Below are 7,239 nucleotides of genomic sequence, written 5' to 3' on the forward strand. Positions count from 1 at the left end.
GTTTTCAGTGATACAAATATTCAATAACCAGAAGTGTTGTTTTCAACTTTACGGTTGGGAAACCTCGATTCAATACCTTCGGTTTGTATTCATACACCAATTATAATCAAATTTTTATATGCATCGCAAACCCCGTAATATCGTATCAACTCGTAATCATATTAACTCCATACACATATATTGGCTGGAGTATTGCAACATAGAAATTGAAACTTTACACTGAAAAAAGTACCTAAAGTGTCAAACACGATTATCATAATAATCATATGACCTGAAATATATTTACATTATAAGCCAACAAAGGTTCAGGACGAGACCACACATGGTAGTCCAAAAGGAGCTTGCAAATTAGGGTTTCCTTGAGGGTTAATAACGCTTAATTATGAAGTCCGTAACTGATTGATGGAGTTGAGTCAACAATACAATCCTGTCACCATTCATCTTTACTAAATTATTTGTTCGTGTTTCGTCACCTCTTTATGGGCTATATTGTATGTACAATACATTTTTCTGTTTTTCTTTTGTTTCCAAGGTCATTATCAAATTGAAGTTAAATGCTACGGATTGCGAATCAATCTGGCATACCAATAATTTCCTCGTAGAATAGGCTTAGCCTTTATTCGTGTTTTTTTCAAAGTAATGAATTCGTTTGCATTAAGACATGTGATATGGTTTAATAAGGCAATAATTTTTCTCTGGTAGATTTGATATGCTGTATTATAAATTAGAAAATAGAAATCTATAAATGTAAAATTCATGCATTTGTACTCTGAAAGTGAAAAACGTTTTATTCTGGTGAATGAAGTATTTCTGAATGGTAAAAGTACTTATTCTGTCGCATCTATAATTCAGTGTGTCATACGAAAACATATATTTATGTTTCGATCCTCAATTTTATTTACCTTTGATTTGCTTGTTTTTATGTATTCTCTTTCTTGCACAGATTCCTTTAATTAAAGCATGTAAATGGTAAATGAATTATTTTTTATTTGATAATCATAAAGTAAATATTTAGGAAGAGTATGTCAATCGCCAGAAACAACAAAAAGAAGAAAAAAATATATGGGTTACCAATCAATGAAAAAGCAATCCACAAATGTAAAACACATAGTCAAATAATTTTAAACAAAACACAGTCGTTATACATTCCATAGTTTCGGAATAAACCTGTTTATTGTTCACAGTTTGTAAATAAACATTTTAGTTGTCAAATATTTCCTATTCCAGCAAATGCTATCCTGTTATATGTCTGTAGAGGTCTTTAACTATATCAATTGTAATGTTTTTGCTCGCTTGCTCTTTACAAATTTAAGAATTTCAAACGTTTAGATATATAACGATGAAGTGTTTTGTACTTAGTACAATAAACGACGTTTACAGAAACGATGCTGATGACGACTGAATAGTTTTTGGAAATATTGATGGACATTGATATTTTGAAATAGATGAAGTAACAATAATAGTCATGCAGTATGTTCTACTTAGATATTTGCAACGTGTTCTTTTATAATTCAATTACATTATATGCAATTCCTTTACCACAAACCTGTCTGTTTTATTGACATTTGCAACAATACAAAAAAGAGCAAAGCAAATGGAAAAAAATGTTCAGCATTTTAAATTCAAAAATGTTATTTCAAACATCACACAATTACCTATTTTTGATAGATGTCTATCCTTTTCTGTTACTTCCGTTTGCATGATTTTTTCAGCCAGATCTTCATGAACACAGTCATCCTTTAGCGAATTAAGAAAATTCTGGTATCCGTCTTTAAATTTGAACATAAGTGTACGTAAAAGTTTCCTATTTGTTTCTCGTGGTGAACGACAGGCTTTTAGTTCCTCCATGTGTTCAAGACTCAAAACATCAAACTCTACAAGCTTATCGATGGGTTCTTTACTATCAAGATTGTCATTTATAATTTTGTAACATTTTTGCAAACGAACAGAATCATCCTTGATATCTGCAATGAAGAAAGAAAGATAAATAACAAAATTAAATATCAAATACACCCTCATGTATTACAAACGTCGACTTCCAAATCCTTAAAATCAAAATAACATAAGACCAAAACTCTTAACTTTTCCTACATCTTAATGTTTTTGTCTTCTTTATAACCATTGGATGTCTTTTGAGATGTTGGGTTATTCGTTTATCATATCATTACCTATGAATATAATTACGTGTACTAAATGACATCGCTAAGCTACTTGAATATTTCTGAATTCTACACAATCCTTACGGGCACTCAACTGTGAAATACAGAACTGTCGCAAAAAATATTCAATAGATGACAACTGCTATGTTTTTTTAAGTGTGTTAAAAAATTAAAACAAAACGCATTTCTGGATTTACCTTCATCGGGAACGCTCAAATCAGAATATTTGTTTATAATCTAGTTTTATCCTGATTGTATATATGTAAATATTAATGCCTATGAATGTAACTTTAACACGCTGATGAGTGTTATAAAAATAGTTACTTTTTTTTTATATTCACGCAATATTTCACTAAACAAAATAGCTTCATCAGGAGCGTGCATTTATCCAGGTACAAATCGGATGCTGTTTAAGAATTTTTTTGCAGCTAAGTGTACATTGCGATTATTAAATCTAAACAAATAGTTGTGTAAGTTAAATAGTATGAAGTTCAATACTAATTCCTTTTGTGTTCGATAAAACTGTTTTTTATCTCTCTCATTCAGTCTATATATATATGTGTGTGCGTGTGTGTGTAGTCAGTAATCGGTACTCACACAAGTTATAACAAACCGTTATTAAATTTGCTTTTGAAATATTTAGAAACAGTTCAGAAACTAAGATCTCAACTTCATCCGGCAAAGTAGATCTTAGATGGATTTTGATATTTTGTTTGTGTCCAATTTGCTCAAAAAGCTCACCTCGGATAAAAATATTTATACATCTTTGGCTTTCAAATTTTTTTAGTTTCCTGATGGCGGATCTTTCAGAAAAAGCAGAAAATAATAAAAAAAACTCGCACAAATTAAAAAATTTACTGAGTTTGCCTTGAATGTAAACCTTTTTACCTACCATCTGAGTGTTTGACAGGTGGCAAGTTTATTTCCTGTTCTACAAAGCCGTTTTTCTCCAATATCAACTGTATTTCTATGTTTTTGACGTCTATTGATGCTTGCTGAAGTGGCGCTAATGAATTATATGGTCTTTCAAATAATATGTCATAAAGTATACTATTCTTTTCAATTCTCGAATTGGCTTGCATAATATTTTCTCCATCATCAATGGTCAAAACGCAACTAGAAATAAGGTGATCAACGATGCTCGGATCAAAATCTGTATGAAATATAATGTCGTTCAATATGTTGTAAATGCCATCCTTGCAGTCATCTAAAACATTATGTTAATCTACATATAACTGAGTATATTAAAATACATTGCAAGTGTGAATCATAAAGTGTCTACAAACGACAGGAACTTAACTTTTACAGGAATGTACAATACCGCGTGATGTGTTAGACGTGTTTCCAATAAATGAATGAATACGTGTTTACCTTTTTGTTGAGTTTGCAAAATTTATTTCTCAAAAGCGAGACATAGCGATTCTAGATTCTGTCGTCGGCGTCGTCATCGATGATAGCGTCGGCGGAGTCAACATTTAGGTTCAGTCTATGGTTTAAATTTTTTTAAACATCAATTACTTTGTCAAACCTACATGGAGTGTTATGAAATTTAAACAGAATTTTGATCATGACCAAGAAGACAGTATTCAGAGCAAAAGTTTGAAAATATTTATTTCTATTATCTGTACTTTACTGATATATGGATTTTAAAAAAAAAATTTTAAGTCAACATTTAAATGAAGTTTTAAGGTTTAAGTTTTTCAGTTATCAATAACTTTGTCAAACCTTCATTTTAATTTATGAAATTCGGACAGAAGCTTATTGATGACCAAAATACCATATCCAGAACTGAATTTGAAAAAAATATTTATTTTATTTTTTCCGTTTTTAACTGATAAATGGACTTACACATGTATTAATTTTTTACAGTTAACAAATATAAACAGTCTAGGTTTAAGGTTTGTTATACATCAATTACTATGTCCAACCTTCATAGAGTTTCATAAAAAATTGGCAGCAGATTTAACGATTTGAAGCAAACCTTTGAAAATATATTTTTTCATTATTTTTTTTTTTTTGTTGGGCTTGGTTTTATACATTTAACATGTACAGACAGTCTGGGATTAATTCTGTTTTACATGATACATTTGTTAACCTTTATAGATTGTTATGAAACTTGGACAGATGCCGATTGTCAAGACCAAGAAATAGCACCTAATGCGGCGTTTACACAGTGCTGATTGTGGCTCCCGTTTGAGATCAGATAACATTAAGACACGAAAAGTTAAAAAGTCGGATAACTATCCTCATTAATCTGGAATGTCCTAACATTTTCTTAACGAAGTCGTATACGTTCGTAACAGATTCCTACTGATCGGGAATGGTACGGAGGGGTCGGCCAAGCACCCTGACATTTAGGTACGTCCCGTAACATTCGGGGAAACTCATCTGATTTTTTTTCTAGTAGGATTGCAACTGTGACTATGTCGTGACAAATTCTGATGTATCGGATTAAAATCGTTACAATATTCTGTGTTTTCAGGACTTCTGTAACTGTGGAACGTGCATGATCTGGAGAAATTTGACATTGCTGTTTTTTGCCAATTGAGTCCAGATTGCATCAAGATCTTGCCGAATGCGAATTATTTTTGCCGAAGCCATTCTGGAATAGTCCCGTTACTAATACGCTATTTGGCAATGATTCTCACGTCAGAGTCCCAACAATTACAGAACACAATACGACTGAGTCCAGACAAAGCCGTATGAAATGCGGTACAGCAGACCGTCATAGGATTGCGTTCCGACAGTACCTGATCATCCCAAATATGGCGACAGTTTCTAGCGGATATCTTCCGTCAGCGTTGGTTCACTGTCTGGTCACTGTCTTATTCCTGTCTGATCATATTCGGTAGAATCGGGACGATGTTGGGACATATTCGGTCAACTTGTACCATGAGAAAAATATAAATCGGATTAAAATCCGATTTAGACCAGGATTATCGGGACAAATTCGGTTGGAAACGGCTGAATTTGGACGACAAACTTTAATCAGGAATGGTCTTGTTAAGGACGGCAGTAAAAATCGTAAATGTGTGACCCCAGCTTAACGAAAACGTTTGAATTGTTTTTAAAGTCTGTATTTTACTGGTAAATAGACTCCCTTTTTAAGTGAACATTGTAGTTTTATAATGAATACTTAATTGTGACATCTGTTAAGAATATTTGAACATAGTATTGGATACATTATTATCATTTTAAGGCATTTATTTGTATTCATTTAAAAATTCAAATACCAAAAATAAATGACATTAATTTGAAAAATTTCATAGTCTTCTGTATTTATGTCGAACATTATTTCGCATTATACATACGTGCCAGGGTGAATGAAATATGTAAAACTTGTATACTGTTTTTGGCATGTATGAACAGACGATTTTTTAAAACATAGTAGTTTAACCATTTCGGAGCACTCAAGATCGCTTAAGTTGTTAGATGGGTTCGTGCTACTTATTCTTCATTTTTTTTATTGTGTTTACAGACTGTGTTTGAGGGGACGAGATACTATTTGTTTTTCTACGACATTGTCCCCTATGAATAAAATGCCTCTTATAATAATAAAATACAACAACAACAACAACAAAATCAAAAACAGTAACTAAAATAATGTTTTTAATTGAATGGGTCTTACCTTTTAACAATCCAACAGCATAACTATCTTTGAAAGTCCTTAAAAAATATATGACAAGTATAACGCAAATGTAATAGTATAATGTTATTGCATCAAGATATTTAAAAGTGTTACTGAATGATAAAAACAAGTTGCATATGAATCCATTAATGGCATAATGTGTGTAGGGGAAAATAAAATTGTTTCTTGTAATTATAAACAAGTGGCACTTACTGAAGTTAACCTTGAAACTTGCCCATAGAGTATTATTATAAGTATATCATATGAAAAAGTAAGACACGAGGACGTGTTCAATGATAACAAAGTACTGTTTCTATAAAGTACACAAAAAATATCGATTTATTCTCACATATGCAGACTTGTTTAAAGCAGAATGCAGAATTATAAGGAAGAACGACTGAAATCGACACTACATACGTTTTACTGTCAAAATCACTAATTGGTTGACCAATACGATGTGTCAGTGTCTGAAGTGACTAGCGACATGTTTGCGCAGTCTTAGATTTTTAGATACTTGTAAGTCGTACGATCTGTTTTTTTCAATCGACGATGTGTTATACCAGATTTTGACATTTTGACTGAGTGTGAATTCTCAAGAGACTCTTATCTTGCCAAAGCAACCGGGTTTCTTCCTTTTGAGTTTGTGTGATTCCCTCAGTCTTTTGTTGTTACTGAGTTGTCGATATACGAGATATTAAACAGTGGTAAAAAGTAAAATAACAAAAATACCGAACTCCGAAGAAAATTATAAACGGAAAGTCAATAAGCATATCGCAAAATGAAAAGCTCAAACACATCAAAGGAATTGATAACAATGTCATATTCCTAACTTGGTATATGGATTGTCTTATGTAGAAAATGGTGTATAAAACCTGGTTTTGTAGATCGCTATATGTCTTACTTATATGACAGTCGTATAAAACTCCATTATATTGACAACGATGTGTGAACAAAACAAACAGACATAATAAGTGAAAATGCCAAAAAAGGGTACAACCGTCAACATTGTGTTATAAACTACTGTCACCTTTTTTATGTATATTTAATTCAAACAGTATATTACACTACTGCAGGAAACAAAATCTACCATGTCTATGACAGCCGTTTTATTATTGATAGTAGTTGTAAGAGTTTATACTACTGTTGCTTTTATTCATGCATGTACACTTTTTATTTCTTCTTGAGGATATGGTATGCAAGTCATTAATGGTTTGACTAGTCCATGTTTTTTATTATAAAAAAATATTTCCCTTTAATGGTGTTGGCTTCATATCAATGCTTATTACAAGTACAATTTAAGAATAAGTATTATAGATATTGAGCTTACACGTTTGTTTCTTTCTTCTGAACTTCGTCATTTTCAAGCACTTTTCCACGTCCTACTAGAAGTTGCGTCTGTTCCATCTTCTCATCTAAATAAAAAAATAATAATATATAAATAAAAAAATAAAA

General features: G+C 31.6%; 1 long non-coding RNA gene across 1 annotated transcript; it reads right to left on the reverse strand.

The window, feature by feature from the left end:
* Window positions 1-1,068: 1,068 nt before the first annotated feature.
* On the reverse strand, window positions 1,069-5,887 carry LOC127705163 (uncharacterized). The gene is made up of 3 exons (XR_007983732.1): window positions 5,788-5,887; window positions 3,052-3,366; window positions 1,069-1,964 (listed from the first exon to the last, which is right to left on the reverse strand). It is a non-coding gene; the product is annotated as an uncharacterized LOC127705163 (long non-coding RNA).
* Between the last annotated feature and the right edge of the window lie 1,352 nt (window positions 5,888-7,239).

Source organism: Mytilus californianus, unplaced genomic scaffold (genome assembly GCF_021869535.1).
Source record: "Mytilus californianus isolate M0D057914Y unplaced genomic scaffold, xbMytCali1.0.p SCAF_6, whole genome shotgun sequence".
Classification (NCBI taxonomy): domain Eukaryota; kingdom Metazoa; phylum Mollusca; class Bivalvia; order Mytilida; family Mytilidae; genus Mytilus; species Mytilus californianus.